The sequence below is a fragment of the Leptinotarsa decemlineata genome, unplaced genomic scaffold (genome assembly GCF_025532065.1).
Source record: "Leptinotarsa decemlineata unplaced genomic scaffold, Ldec_3_MD MMD2_tig00000199_RagTag_RagTag, whole genome shotgun sequence".
NCBI classification, from domain to species: Eukaryota; Metazoa; Arthropoda; class Insecta; order Coleoptera; family Chrysomelidae; genus Leptinotarsa; species Leptinotarsa decemlineata.
In genome coordinates, this window is record NW_027412544.1 from 5,981,616 (window position 1) to 5,995,068 (window position 13,453).

The 13,453-nt window shown below is 33.2% G+C and overlaps 1 protein-coding gene across 1 annotated transcript in view; it reads left to right on the plus strand.

Moving 5' to 3' along the window:
* The first annotated feature begins 4,285 nt into the window (after window positions 1–4,285).
* LOC111509785 (uncharacterized) overlaps window positions 4,286–13,453 on the plus strand; it is a 119,803-nt gene continuing 110,635 nt past the window's right edge. The window contains exon 1 of the mRNA XM_074172833.1: window positions 4,286–4,392. The gene's annotated coding sequence lies outside the window, so the exon portion shown is untranslated. The remainder of the gene's footprint in view (window positions 4,393–13,453) is intronic.

The following is a 13,453-nucleotide window of genomic DNA, read 5'->3' on the forward strand; positions in this document are numbered from 1 at the left end:
AAAGTTGGCTGGGTGAACGAAAAAAAAAATGTTAAGAGACACCCTCAAGTAACTCATTGTTGTTAGACAACACCAATGGAAATAAATTTAAAAATATAATAGGTGATGTGAAAATAAGTAAGTATCTAGTCCCAAACTCGGAAATCGTCGACTATGTATCTAAACCAATTACTCAAATTATAAACAGAGCCATGAACTTGGATATTTTTTCTTATCTTATCAAAAAAAGTAATGTCGGTAAATAATAGACCAGTCAGTCGGGACAGTTATTTGACTCGAAGGCTATATTGCTATATAATTACTCAAATTATAAACAGAGCCATGAACTTGGATATTTTTTCTTATCTTATCAAAAAAAGTAATGTCGGTAAATAATAGACCAGTCAGTCGGGACAGGTATTTGACTCGAAGGCTATATTGCTGAATAGAAAATTGAAACCCCTTTTCATTTTTACAGGGGTAGCTATTACTTCTAGAGGACTAATAGTGCGGTAATGAATAGAAAAAGTATATTTTCATATATGAAAATTGACAATTCCAGGATTTTTCATTTGCATTCATAATTACGTAGAAAATGAATGTATCCGGTATGTAGGACCTCATTATATTTATGTACTTGATGATTGCAAAATTACATAGAATTTTGCCTGAAAGCTGATTGTAAGAGAAATGATTTCTCTTCGCACAGTCATACCAGTTCCTCACGTATGTAGGTATGTAGTTCCTCACGTATGGTAGGTATATAAAATAACGTAAAGAATTTCATAAACAACAAGATAATGAATTGTCATGCCATAAGAAGAAGTGAATGAATTTTACACAAACTCACAAAGGATAGGCCTGTGTCCAAGTGTTCTTCACAGGTGTACACAATCTATTTCTCAATGAATCTTCAGTAACAACAAATATGAGTGAGTAAATAATGAAATTTTATACGAAAATATTATTTCTCCACTGGGAAAAAAAGGTTTTTGACTTTCTACTTCTCCATATTCTTACAAAAGATTTGTTATTTAAGGCTTTTGTTGGAGATGTTATTTTGATAAATCAATAGGTTGGTTAACGTTCAATTTTAAAAAAATGCGATCTGATCCGTTAGTGTATCTTGGTTCAGTTCTACCTGTCAATAGTTTCTTGCTCAGTTCTTTATAATTTTCTATCATGCTTTTTCAAATTTCAATATTTATGTCCAATGTTTTGAAGTTACACTTTCAAAAAACGAAGAAGACAAATAGACTACAGAATGGTAAAAAAGTAATATATCAAGTCCCATATGAACATGTGAACGGAAATTTCGAGTTGAATAACAAGGTTTTCATTGAGATACGAGAAGTCCCTAAAGGCATTTGGAGTTCATCATCAATTTCATCGCACATTCGCTAAACCGTCAGGATCGACTTATAATTCAATATATCTTGAAGAATCTATCAGCAAAGAAGCCTCAATGACGCCATAATTACGTGTCAGTGTTGAAAATACTCTCATTCATGTGGTAATCATTCAACGGAGTATTCTCCAGGGTTCAATACTGTGACTTATATTATTTTTGATTACCGATTCTATTTTCGAGTATTGTCATAGAGAGGCGTATGCATATGATATCAATTTGATAGTTAGAGAGAATGAGGTTGACTCTATAAAAAAAACCGAAGAGGTATATGAACAAGCGAACACATGGTCAAAAAAATAATCATTTGATCTCAACACTTCCAAAACAACAACGACGAAGTTCACAATTGGTGAGTGTCGTTAACATTTTGCTATTTTCAAAAACGACGATCTGCAAGCTGAATGTAAGAGAATATACCCTCACATTGGACTAAAAACTTACATGAACTCCTCATATTGAAACATTCCTTTAAAACTCCAAATATCAAACCAATATTCAAATCGAGAAACAAAAATCAAGTGATAACTTTCCACCAATATCATCAATTAGCCATAAAGCTGAAATATTTGAGAAAATTTCAAAAGTGAGAATCAAAAAATATTTGGAAAAATATAGAATACTCGGTGGAAGAGCCTCATGAAGCAAGAGCCGAATCGATCCCTCTACGAAACCCTACGAAGGATCGATTGCAGCTTGAGAAATGGTTCTGATACAGACTGTGTGAAACATGTTCTTCCTTACGAATCAGTAGATAGTTGTCCTGAAAATATTGCGAAGAAAATTGGTTTAGATAATTCAGGAAACACTTGCTACATGAATAGCATTTTACATATTTTGTTCATGTTGTTCAGGTTTTAACGATGAACGAGAATGTTTCCTACTTATTCACCATACCCAAACAATTGTTCATGCAGTTGCAGTTTTGTAAGAATATATCATCTTTCCCACCAACCAAGTGACTGATAACCAGTCCGTGCAAAGCTTATTGTTAAATCATATGAAAATGGAACTTTCAACGGGTGATGATCAACTGTATTGCCAAACATGCGCCAAACTAACTGACTATCACATGAAAACAAGAATAGCTGAGGCACCAGTCAATCTAATGATAACACTGATGATCTTCAAACATGACTCAACCTCTGAAGGAAGCAGTAAACTCTAACGAAGGTTCGAAATAGATGAACACTTCAATTCAGCAGACCACTATTATAGTCTTCATGCATCCGTTAGTCACTGTGGTTCTGGCGTTGAATCTGGTCATAATTATGCATTGGTCAAAGATGAAACTAGGTAGTTTAAGTTTGACGATAATCGTGTCAGTAAGTGTTCTGGCGATGCCTTGAATTTATTGGAGACTCTGGAGACAACCTACATTTTTTTCTATGAAAGAGAGGATATTGGCAGATCAAGATCTTCACATGATGTGGTGCTGCAGGTTTTTCCGGATTTTCCTGCAGCTGAAAAAGCAAATACGCCACTGGAATCAATGAAATCGCCCCGGAGCGCCTATTAATTTTTGTTGTTTCATAATTTCATTATTTGTATTACTCTCTTCTTTAATATATTTATTCAAAATGAAATACTCCCGAATAATCAGTATGGCTTTTGAAAGGTCAAAAAAAGATACAACGATTCATTTAATGAGGGAAACTTACAATTCGATGAATAATAGTGTCTTTGTTTGCGAAAGCTTTCGATGAGGTTTCACATAAGAAACTGTTGCAGGTAATAGAAAGTTCCTTCTCTTCAAAGGGACAACGTTAAGATCACTGAAAATCTATTTCATCAAAAGGAAACAGTGCGTTGAAATGAACGAAATATTTAGTTTTTACTGTATCATAAGATGAAGAGCCCCTAAGATACAGTATTGGTACCTCTTTCTGTATTATTCACTTGATAGATTTGTTCGTGATCCATACAAGAGATTGATACTTTTTGATTATACAGCGAATTGAAATAAATAAAACACTCAGTTCTTACTGTATCATTGAATATAAAGTCCCACGAAGTACAATATTGGGACCCCCGTTGTGTATTATATACTTAATTGATTTGTTAGTGGTACATACAGAAGGTTATTAGTTTTGATGATATAGTCGTACTAGATAGAGCTGATACTTGAAAAAAAGTGATAGAAAAGGTTGAGAAAGTTTTCATAAAAATTGTTTGGTGGTTGAGGAGTAAGTTACTGACAAACAATATTGAAAAAACTTGTTTTGTAACTTCCACCTCTTTCAGCAACAATTTGCCAAATGTCTGAAATCCGTAACGATAATGAAACGATGAGAACATTCAAGATATCTCGGCATAATAATGGATGAAAATCAGAGTTGGAATAAGCAAGCAAAATACGTTGCGAGGAAAATAAGATTACTCTCTGGAAGGAAGATCGAAGAAGCTTTTTACATATTGACTAACATCTCATTCAGTTAATCAGGTGTGGAGATAAGCAACTCATGAAAATTTTTCAATCAAACGAAAAAACCGTCTACTTGCACTGAACCAAAAAGCGATAAGAGTGAGTAACGTGAAGTAACTACTGGTAGGCTTTTCTAAACCGAATAATACACACATAAAATTGGTTCTGAAACATGTTGTCCAGCTGGCTTCATAGACAAATGAAACTATTCCCTATTATAGAAAATATTAAATCAATTCATTTGTATAATACTTTGTTATACGTAACACAAATTTGCTTATGACAAGAAATGACTTCGAACCATTTCTTTCACGCAGAAAATAACAACAAGTTGCCCTACGTCATTTCAGGCAAGCTTTCAGCTTTCCAGAAATAAAAACCATTTTCCGCGTTTCAACCCCGTTCTCTCCCCCACGTTATCCCTCAAACTCGAACAGTTCCAGAGCATGCGTACCATACAGGGCGCTAAAATTGATTGAAGAATATTTAGATATATAAGAGTTAAGGGAAATAGTGTTATTCATTACTCGTGGTGAGTTCCATCAACAGGTACCTACATTAGTTTGCTTGAATATACCGGGTAAGTTGAAAGTTCAGTTTTATATTTTTAAGAGTTTTTGCATTAACATTTCGGTATATTTTATTCATTGTTATGAAGTGTGTTGGTTTTTATTAAAATCTATTGTCGATGATGATGATTTACGTTGTATTCAACTATTTTGTAACTCAAATAAAATGTTTGAAATAATAAATCAGTTATAAATCATGAAAATGAAGAAAAGGATCCACTTCAGTCAGCAAATATGAATTTATCAGAAAAAAAGTAGTTTTTGAAAACAAAACCAGTTCCTTTATTATACATAATTTGGGTGGCATGTCATGAATTCATGTCACCTGAGAACAAACAATATTCAACATAGGAAGATCATTTCTTTAGTGATAATCTATAAAAATGAAAATTCATTTGAATACAAATTACAAAGTAGGTATAGGTAAAATAATAAATTGATTAGATTCGTCTGGATAACAGTGAATGTGGAAAGGAATAAAATTGATTTAGTATATGTTTTATCAAACTCAAGATTTGCACCAAGATAATTTCAATTTTTCTTCTGAGTTTTTGATTTATTTCATCTATTGGTATTGTTGAAAGCTCATCTGCAAGAATCTCATCGTAAATTAGAGGACTCAGATGAACTGAATATTTTTAGTTGTGAATATTTTGGGAATTCTGAATTTTTTTAAGAGTAACGACGTGTTTCACGGGTATACCCGACTGGGATTACAACTGTTTTGTGCTTGTGGTGATATACAACTAGGTTCAAGTTTAATTTTTTGAATCATATTAATAATTTTTTTAATTAATTACTTACACGTGACCTCTATGGTATTCAAATATTCAATTGTTAGTCCACCTCGTACACTAATTGCGTGATCAATGCGTGTTTGAACTAAAGCGAAGTATCCTATTGAATGTGAAATGCCATTTTCAAACGGTATCCAAAAGTAATAATTAATTTTTGAAAGTCCTAATAACTCGTAAAATTTCCACAAGGCAAATTCATAATGTTCATAATATTTATATATCTTTTTCTAATAGAACAATATTTATAAAAATTAAATAACTAGCTCTGCAAATTATGTACATCCTTGAAGTTAACGTAATGTTTGAAGGTAGTTGACAATGTTTTGTGGTGCATTTCATTAGTTCGGACTTTCATTGTCTAATATGCTATGAATTGATTTGAAATACCTAAAAGAATCTGTAAAAAAATTAAAAACGATTAGCTGAAAAATAACAAGTTATATAAAAGTTATAACAAGTTACATAAAAATAACCATTTATCACTCGAAGACGATTGTGGATACTAACAATCGAAACTTGGTGAAGTAGCTTGGTTTTTTGAATTTTCATTTCTTGTTAATAATTTTTTAATTTTCATCTCGTGCTAATAGTTCCATTTTTTTTTTTTTGGTTGTTGCTTGTATTTTATTTCATTCTAATTTCAGTGGTTTTTTTGCGTGATATAATTGTTATTTTTCAGCTAATTCAGGTATTTGAAATCAATTTATATCATATTAGTCAATGGAACTAATGAAATGCAAAGTTAACGTAATGTTTTCTACAAACTTAAATTTTGGGTAGTAGAAGGTTTTTCAACCCCTGTGAAAAACTTCATCAGATTTTCATTTATGTTCAAATTTATTTCCCCAAATATTTTTGGAAAATAGAAACTTCTAGAAGTGATATTGATATCGAATATAATAAGATATGGGATGTGATTACCTTAACAAAAATCAAATTCATATCTCATTCAAAAGATGATTGATATTCCCATATCACCCGACAACCGAATTATCAATGTACTTTCTCATTTGAAATAGATTCCTTTAGTTGAGACGAATCAAGTATTGGAATCGCATACTCGTATAGTGAAGACAAAAAATATAAGTTTGAGTGAAAACTGAGTTCATTAGATTTAATAGTCCTATGATATTTTTTTAAATTTTCTAAATTCATCTGATGTAGAATTGAATAAAAGTTAAAGAGCTCATTGAATATTTTTGTTTAGACTCCCTTATTTTTTTTGTTTTCATACTGGAAAATTCTAAACGATCTGAAATTTCGAAAACAATTTGAAAAAGAAGTTTTTCAAATTCCCTCATACATTAGGCTTGTATTTCGCACTATGAAAGTATATATTATACCGAAGAAAAATGAAAGAATAGATGCCTTCGTTCTTACTTCTTCTCATGTTTAGTCGGTTTTACACGAAAGAGGTTTTCTTGAAAACTTGTGAACCGGAAAACAGAATACTAACCCATATTTTCATGACTGTTGAAACATATTCCAATATCGTAATTGTGTGAATAGTTGTGTAGTAGTAGTACAAACAGAATATAAATATAAAGCTAATTTGGAAAAACAAAGATTCATACAGAATATCACATGGTTTCTTACTATGTAGAATTTCTGTAAGAGTACTCCTTTACGTTTCCATGGGTATTCAACTCTAATGTGAAAAATCATTTCATGTAATTACAAAATCTTCATCAGTAGTTGAGAATTTTCAGTTTGTATTCGAAAAACGACGAAATTTCAAGAAAAAACCCTGTAGGATGATAAAAATCGAACACTCTGTGAGTCAAATAGCAAGAATGAAAATGGAATGTGGAAATTTTTAACTTAATTCCTCCCTGTGATATTTTGTTACTTCATATATCAATTCACCAATATTCAGAAGTATTTCAAGTATTAAATTCTGACGAAATAGCGGTTCATAAATATAATACTCGTACGAGTAAACTTTGGGCGTATTCGTGTCATAAAGTACTTAAAAAAGTCCTACCCACCCAGTCTAACCTTCAGTATCTCAAAAATCGTTGGACAACAGAGCTTTTTCATCGAAATTTGTGTACAACGCACTGAAAAACAAACAGTCAGAAAAAGCAGTTCAGATTACGGGGGAAACACGCATTATAAATCTCCACGTCATGAGGTCTGGAAGTAAGCAAGAAGGCCTTTCAAAAAAAATTCAATTTCACCGTTGAATAGGAGTCACATTGAAAAATATAACGAATCTACCGAACGGAATCGTATTGCATGAAGTAGTGAACCATATCTCTATGTAAAACAAAATGGTGGCTTTTTTCGGCAATAAATATACAATGTATAATACAGTGATCTGACAAAGAATGAAGTTCTCACAATTTATATATTTACTTATTTCCTTTTTTTGCACGACTAGGGATACAATCAAAATACATCCAATAAATATTCTCATCACATATGAAAGATATATGAACACAAAGTACATTAGACTAGTAAGGAATATCAGAAAAAATTAAACAAACAATATACGAAGAACCGATAACTAATCTGATATATAAAAATGGATGTTTGTTGGTTGGTTGGTTGGTTGGTTGGTAAGTGATAAACTTCTACATCGCTCAACCTATCGTGATGAAACTTGATATATATAAGTAATTTTTCATAGAGAATGTTTTTAGGCTATCAATTTTTTCTGTGACTCACCACTAGATGGGCTGTATAACAATTTTTTGAAAGCACTGTTCTATAACGCTGCGCACGCTTAAGTTCGTTGATTCTGATTCTGTCAAAACAGCGATACAGTATTTACACCATTCTCAAGTATTCTAATTTGAGAGTGGTGTAAAAACCGAAACCTTGGTCGTATTAATATCAATACGTTAAGTAATTGGAAATCAGACTAAGTATTTTATTTCTATATCTATATCATTTAATTGAAGATGAATTTCCACAAAATAAATAGGTCATCAATATCACAAAAAAGTTCTTTCAATACCTGTATATATTTTTCCTTTAAAAGATTTTTCAGATTGTGAAAGATATAAATACTAAAAATACCACAAAACTACTCTGATTTCTTTCACATCAATGACTTCCATACAGGATCATTGGAAATTCTCACCTCACACAGAAATTATACTGTGTTACGAAATATTAGTTTAGTTTATTCTTCAATTCAGTTGTCCACCTTTCCTCTATTCTATTCATACTGAAAATTAGAATCTCCGTCCATGGTATCGAACGAATTTTGAAGAATTCTGATATCAACCCAGAACATTTTGGACATAATCGACGGTCTGTTATTTGTTTGCATTATTTCCGTTGAAACATTTCAATTTTATGGTCTTTTTTTTAATTACATTTATTTAATGTCACATCAACCTCGAGGGTTATTAGCGACAATTCAAATTTCATAGAAATATTGATTTCTTACAATAAATTTTCATATACGGTGCAGCAGCTTTATACAACTTAGAAAGGCAATTAGTTTTTCATAGTTACAATTTTGTCCTGACGCTGCTTCAATTGAAGGGGGGATGTCGTACTCGACTCTCTCGTTGTAGTAAGATGCGCACTCAGTTAAAATATGTTTGACACTTATGGCACAGTCACAAACTTCACATGTAGGAGGGTTATTACCGTTGAGGATGTATTCATGAGTGAGGCGAGTATGCCCTAGTCGAAGACGTGACAGGATAACTTGCAATTTTTTCGTTTTTGGAACTGATTTCCAGGGTAAGACCATTGGTTTGATTGCTGATAACTTAGAGTTAGGAGCCATTGCTGTTGCCATACTTTAGTAAGGATTTGTTTGTAAAACGGTTTCAGGTCAGGGTGGGCTAAATTTTTATTTGAATGGTCTTCTGCATGTATCGATAACATATAGCCGTAAATTTGTCATTTCAATTAGGGTGGCAAGATCCACTTGTAGTCTACTATAAAATCTCTCAGTTTCAAAGAAATAAAAACAACGTATAGAGAAAAGTAAGAAACCAAAAAAGGAATTATTCAGTTGAAGGTAAAGACCGATGGAAACTCATCTACAAACGAACAATAAAACGAACAGTTTTACGTTAGAATCTGAAATGGTTTGATATTTTTGATCTATTATACCCGAAATTGGGCTTTCTTGTTACTTTCAAATCTAATCATTCGCAACAGAAAAATAATTAGTTTGATAGATAATTCTCGTGACCTTAAAGAGAGAAAATGTGGAATGTATATCCTACAAGTCTTTGTATCGATGATAATTAACAATTACACATTAATAGGGCATTTTTATGTGTGTGAGGAACCTGTACGAGGCTATGAATCCGAATGAGCCAAGTAGAAATTATTATATAGTACATTTCAGTTGAAAATAGCCACCCTGAATAAATTATTTTATATTGATACTGTAAAAAATACTAAAACACGTCAACTTCAGCTTGCAGGAGAACACATGTCAACGTTAAAATTCCTGTCATTACCCCGTTCCCATAACAACCTTGGTATCAAAAATTTCAAATAGAAATAAAAGTCGAGTGAAACTCCAATTCAAAGATTTTTTAATTCTCTATCAACTCTGTGACATTTTTGAAATCACAAAGATAAACAATGTCAGAAAGGTATATTTTTTAAATTTGTATTTGATTTCAAACTAGAAAGCGTGACCAGACAAAAAATCACTTTCTCAAATGTTCAAACTGGTTACCATCAACTGAAATACAATAATATGAAAGTGCTTTTGCTTCGTCCTTTGCGTTCTGTAGAATATCAGTTGTTAGTAGCCTACAGCATCTGGTGGTTTATTTCCGAAATTCATCTACGTCTCTTAGACATTTGATTTCAATCATCTTTATAAAAAAAGACTTGGGGAGCACCTGGACCTCTGGTTCCAATATATCGAGCCAGAAAGTTATCGAGGAACTGACATACTGATACAATGAGAAATTGTCCAATTTTATTGATAAAACTTTACCATTTTGCAAGAGAGGATCTTACTGAAAGGCCTTGTTAATATCATCAAGAAAATGGAATGTCCTTCATTATTTAAGTTTGCTTTCAAAAAGGATCGTCCTATAATTCGGTTCCCCAAAATTCATTCCCGAAAATTTCGTTTTTGGAGATACTGGATGTGAATTTGACGTGCCATATTGAGATTTGAATTACTCCGGTATTGTATGTTGCATGTATGTGTGTATGTTGACGACTTGTTGCCTATTCAGACAGAAGGTACATTCATCCGTGCAACAAGTGGTGTATAACAAGTCTGGATTATTGTGTACGCTTTCCAGAAGAATCTCTTGGTTCTTTTGCTTAGTATGGAATTGGTATCGATGAAAACCTTTGTACGCCTCACTCTTGATACTTAGTCAAATACTGCATTTCCTTACGTAGGCTATACAACTGCAACAATATTGTCTTCGTTATTGACTTTTCCTGAAAGGTCTTATTGACAGCAACATTACCAGTTTTCATGTAATTGTGTGATAATTAAAAAACATATTTATACACGTTTCTGCCCATCTTCGTAGTACAAATCCACTATTTCAATCTGCTCTTGTAGTATATGAATCATTTTTCAATGAAACAAGCGATAATAAATGAGATAATAACTTGAATTCAAACATAGCAGAAACAAAAAGCTCTAAAAATAACAAAATATACCATCTATACAATTCGATTAAAAAGAAAATATCGCAAATCATGAGCCTCTGCAATACACCGCTGACAGCGGCACACATCTTATGTTCCTGCGAAACTGCGAAACTTCGACCTAACGAGGTCTTACCTTTCAACGTATGATTCCTAACAGGTTATTGATACAATCTATGTATTCAATCAAATATGAAATTCATGTAAATATATCTAGGACATTGTAATGTATCCCACTAATAACTCTCTGTGGTTGTGCGGTTTCACTTAAATAACGAAAACTAAACTGGCAGTCAATTATTCACGATAATTTTGTCATGAACATCTTATAACACAATTTCAGTTATTTTAATAAGTACCTATCATTCAATAGTATGGTAAAACCGACAGATACTTGATGAAAATCCATTATAACGTATCCAAAACACACTATTCAATGCGCTATACGATAGCATCCTCGGCCACCGGGCGAAACACGTGTCGTGGGTTCGTAATCTTTCGAGTGGGAATCTCATATTGAAGTATGTTTTTTGAATACGTCATTCAATAGAGCTGTGCCCTGTTTGAATATACCAAATAGTGAAATTGTGTGAAGTGGTTGACTTTGTAGTTTGGAATTGAATAAAAACTTGAAAGAGTATTTGATTTTTTACAGACATTTCTTATAAATATAATGTAAGGAAACTCACAAGGCTAGATACAAAATGGAATGACCTTCCAGGGTTGTTGAGGGTTGAATTGGTGGCTAACAAAGGGGCCAAATAAATCATTCAGGGTTGCTAGTTTTCACAGGAATACTCTATACTTTTTAGTCCGTTTATCTTTTGTAGTTTTCGTCTTTATCTCCATTCCATGAAAGGTTCGGATTAGTTAAAACTAATGTAAGCAATTTTCATTTCACTCCGCTCACTTCTAGGAAATTGAAAACGTTCATACACGTGGAAAATGGTTCAGCCATTCGTTTCATTATTATCGAATAAAAAAGAGTTTCATTCACAATGAACGAAAGATGCGTGCTAGTTTCTCAAAAACAAACAGAACATTTCATTAATAGGTATGGATATGCTGATACAAATAATTTCTCTGTTTGTCATGTGTCTTCATTATGTGAATACAGTGCAGTGAATAATAGTATAATGCAATATGTGTGTTGATTCATGTTATGTGAAATGGGTCGATTTTATCCAAATGAAAACATCCTTTCAAGAATGTGTTATATTAGAATTTGTAGTAAAAACCATTTTTGAATCAATATAAGTATCTGAGGAAATGAACTTTAAACGATCAAGCCAGTTTCGAATATACCTTCACAGTAGCTTGAATGGACTGACGCCTATAAGAAAACAACTACTCCCCTGGCTAATACCACGAAGGGCGTTGGATTATATCCGACAGGCGTCAGTGCAAGAATCTCTACAGAAAATTTCCTGCATATGCAATTGACAATACAACTGAAAGAGTCGACCTTCAATTTTGGAACAGGCACACTTGCAGACCGGTTTCGGGCTCTTTACTGATGCACTGATGAGTGGCTAATGAGCCCGAAAGCGGTCTGCAAATGTGCCCATTCCAAAATTGAAGGTCGACTCTTTTTGTTGTATTGCCAATTGCATATGCAGGAAATTTTCTGTGAAGATTCCTGCACTGACGCCTGTCGGATATAATCCAAAGCCTTTCGTGGTATTAGCCAGGGGAGTAGTTGTTTTCTGATAGGCGTCACTCCATTGAACTTACTGTGTAGGTATATTCAAGACTGGCTTGAAAGTTTAAAGTTCATTTCTTTAGATTTGTTTACTGCCAGTCTTCAAGCACACTCCACTAACTAATAAGGAAGTTTTTCTTCCTTATTCAGAGGAATCGGGCAAATTACGGATATACAGTTGGTTAGTACCTCGTCCACTAGATGGAGTGACATTTTGTTGTTCGTTTCAACTTAGGAAGAGGAATGAAATACTCTGAAAGAATTCCGTTTTTCAATTATGGAATATCATTGACTTGAGGTCGATGATGGCCACTATCTTGCACTGATGAGTGGCTAATGAACCCGAAACCGGTCTGCAAGTGTGCCCGTTCCAAAACTGAAGGTCGACTCTTCCAGTTGTATTGCCAATTGCATATGCAGGAAATTTTCTGTGAAGATTCCTGCACTGACGCCTGTCGGATAAAATCCAAAGCCCTTTGTGGTATTATCCAGGGGAGTAATTGTTTTCTGATAGGTGTCAGTCCATTCAACCTACTGTTTAGGTATACTCAAGACTGGTTTGAACGTTTAAAGTTCATTTCTTTAGATTTGTTTACTGCCAGTCTTCAAGCACACCCCACTGACTAATGAGAAAGTTTTTCTTCCTTATTCAGAGGAATCGGGAAAATTACGGATATACAGTTGGTTACTTCCACTAGATGTTTGTTGTTTGCTTCAACTTAGGAAGAGGAATGAAATACTCTGAAAGAATTCCAATTTTCAATTATCGAATATCATCGACTTGAGGTCGATGATGGCCACTATCTTGCACTGATGAGTGGCTAATGAACCCGAAACCGTTCCAAAATTGAAGGTCGACTCTTTCAGTTGTATTGCCAATTGCATATGCAGGAAATTTTCTGTGAAGATTCCTGCACTGACTACTGTCGGATACAATCCAAAGCCCTTCGTGGTATTAGCCAGGGGAAT